Here is a 3,440-nt window from a genome sequence, read left to right on the forward strand (position 1 = left end):
TCAATAACTTCACTTGCAGTTTTAAGTTGATCTACCACATCACATTCATCATCTGAAAATTCGATGTCACTATAACACCTTATAAAATTTTGAGATAGATCTGAAAACTTATTTACCACTACATTATCAATAAAATCCTCATCTGAAAAATCTTCATCTTCATATATATTCAAAAATCTACACTCAACCATATTAGTGTCACAGGATTTGCCGAAGTCTTTATTTTCATTGACCCCCACTAACCTTTGTGGAAAAGGAACCCTTAGTGAAGGTCCTGGGAAAGATTGAACTCCCTTTTTCCCAAATTCCCTTTGAGCTTTTGGAGGAGGTCCAACTTGCTTATCTAATGTTGGTGTGATTAATCGTTGAGGGAAAGGTACTTCTGGCCTTTGGGAACTTCCCAGAGAAATGGAACTGAGTTCTTGTGATCTTCTATTATTCTTCTCCTCAATTCTAAACATGTCGTTCTTCAGAAGTTCTTCATGATTTTTTCCACTTCTCAACCCAACATCATTACACTTTTCATTGGATCTTGACTGTGTAGGAGGGGGATCTTCTTTAAACCATTTTGAAACAATACTACCAAGCTTTGCCCCCAAATGTTTGAACTCCTCACTCTGTGACTTGTGAATTTCAACATTTTTAGGTGGTTGAATTTCATTTTGTTTGTGAACACTTTTATAGCTTGCACTTTTTGAATATCTGAGGGAAATTCCATCCAACTTTTGTTCGACCATTCATGGAGGTTCAATGTCACTTGATCAATTAACGAATAAGCTTCATCTACACTTTTGTCCATAAAAGAACCTCCAGCTGATGAATCCAATAAAGTCTTGTCTGAGAAAGAAATTCCCCCATAGAATATGTGCAAAATCAACCATTTTTCAAAACCATGATGAGGGCACTGTCTTTGAAGACTCTTGAATCTATCCCATGCTTCAAATAATGATTCTCCATATGCCTGAGAAAAATTTGTTATGCAATTCCTCATATACACCGTTCTACTTGGAGGGAAAAAATGATTCAGAAATTGCTTCTCCAATTGTTCCCAACTTTTGATGCTTTGAGGACAGAGAGAATATAGCCAAGTCCTTGCTTTATCCTTGATACTGAAAGGAAATATCATCAATCGAACCGCATTTGCTGATACTCCTTCACATTTCACCAAATCACAAATCTCTAAAAATGTTTCAAGATGCAGATAAGGACTTTCTGATACTTCTCCTCCAAATTTGTGACCTTGTATCATGAAAATTATCTCTGGGTCTAGTTGGAAACTTTCTACTTCAATTTGAGGTTGCACAATGGGAGATAAAAGTCTTGCAGAAAAGGGTGTAGAAAAATTTCTCATGGTCCTGCTTGACATGTTAGTGCTCATGGATATTCAAGAAGAAAAAGAAAATTATCAAGAATAAAAAACAAGAAATAAAATGCAATATGAAAAGCAAGAAAGCAAATGCAGAATTTAAATTGCAAGAAAGAAAGTGCATAATGAAAACAAGAAAGAAAAGATAAAAGAAAAAAGAAAAATGTCTAGAATAATTCATATGCTAAAAATTGCAAGATATGTTTACAAAAGAAAAGAAGAAAGAAACAAGATCAAAAGAGAAAACAGAGAAAAGTTAGATTAGAGTACTAGAAATCAAGAATGCAAAGTTAGAATTAGAATTAGAATTCCAACAAAAAGAGTTGTTAAGAATGTTATTCAAGAAAGGAAAAACTTACGAAAACAGAATTCTAACAATTAGTTATAACTATGCAATATGAAAGGAAAACAAATGTTATGTTTAGTCTAACTCAATTGATAATTCCTAATGTTATAGCGCAGTCCCCGGCAACGGCGCCAAAAACTTGTTACTCTCCGCAAGTGTACGGAAATGTCGCAAGTAATATAAAAGATTATCGTATCCACAGGGACTGGAATAAGCACTAGAAACGTCTCAAAGCAAATTAGCTAAACAACTATCCAATCGTTTCAAAAGCAAAGTAGAGGTAAACAAATCTAATATTAAAGATCAACAAACAAGAGTTTAGTGTTTTGGGTTATGATAAAGGGAGATTCTAGGAGTTTCGGTTTCTTTGTAAGATTTCTTGAATGTAAATGGTTCACCAATTCTTATATCTCAATTGCCAAACATGTAGAAAGTTGCCGGTTCCCTCTTGCAATAGACAATCGGCTAAGGACTGAGAAATGTATCTAAATAAGATTAATTAGACATGAACCTACGTTGTCCTTACACAGAAGCGCACCTATTACTATGCCTTCCTCGGATATCAACATAGAGGCCCACAACTTATTAATCTATCAAGATACAAGAAGCTAATCATAAAATCCATCCTACTTTCTTGAATATTCTCATTTCCTCTTCAAGATTATCTCTCAAACGTCCTTACACGAGCTTGCACCTGTCACGTGGATCCCTCGGATGATCGAGTGAGAGTTTATCTTTACAAAGTCCACAAGAAACCCAAACAACTAATCAAGAATGAGAATTACGCACAAATCACCATTAATCATTCAAGATCTAATTGATACAAGCAAGACAATGTCATTGAAACAAGAAAATGGCAAATCCATAAGAGATTACATCAATCCACCATACAAATACTCCCTTAATCCTAGAATATAAGATCTACTCCATGAATCGAGGAAGAAAATCCGAAGAAATAGAGATTACAAGCATTCCTTGAATCCCCAATCCAAGAAAACAAGAAGAGGGGGAAAAGGAAAACTTATCTACGAGGAAGCCTTGTCTTCGGATCCAATCCACGCTCCGGAGTCGAAATCGTCGAGATCCCCCTTTGAATCGCCCAGAAATCCTCCCAAGAATGAGAGGAAACCACCAAATCTTCCTTTCTCCCAAAGGGGGAGAGATCCCCTTTCAATTCATGAAGGGAGGTTTAAATAGAAGAGGGAATTGGGTGCCACACGGCCCCTCGACACGGCCGTGTGAGATCCACACGGCCATATCCAGTTCCTTTTCTGCCAGTGCTGCACGGCAGTGTGGTGCACACGGCCAAGTGCCTCCTGCTTTCTGGAAATGCTGCACGGCCGTGTGGTGCACACGGCCTCCACCTGCTTGGTCTCTGGAAAATCCACACGGCCGTGTAAATCCACACGGCCACCATCTGCTTGGTCTCTGGAAAATTCACACGGCCGTGTGATGCACATGGCCACCACCTGCTTGGCCTCTGGAAACCCCACATGGCCGTGTAGATCCACACGGCCATGTAAGGCATCTGCTCTGGTTTCTTCAAATCAAGACACGGCCGTGTGAGGTTCACACGGCCTGATGCTCTTCCCTTCCTGTTAAGACTACATGGCCATGTGTGGTACACGGCCTGATGCTCTCTCCCTTCAATTACTTCCAAGCTCGCCCGAGGATGCATAATCTTCACCAATTTCGACTCCTGCGTACAGAAAATGCACAAAAAGCAGA

At 38.6% G+C, this 3,440-nt stretch overlaps 1 non-coding gene across 1 annotated transcript; it reads left to right on the forward strand.

Moving 5' to 3' along the window:
- The first annotated feature begins 887 nt into the window (after positions 1-887).
- Positions 888-993, forward strand: LOC122028456. Its single transcript, XR_006124825.1, has one exon. It is a non-coding gene; the product is annotated as a small nucleolar RNA R71 (small nucleolar RNA).
- Positions 994-3,440: the final 2,447 nt, after the last annotated feature.

This window comes from Zingiber officinale, chromosome 10A (assembly GCF_018446385.1).
Source record: "Zingiber officinale cultivar Zhangliang chromosome 10A, Zo_v1.1, whole genome shotgun sequence".
In the NCBI taxonomy this organism is placed as follows: Eukaryota; Viridiplantae; Streptophyta; class Magnoliopsida; order Zingiberales; family Zingiberaceae; genus Zingiber; species Zingiber officinale.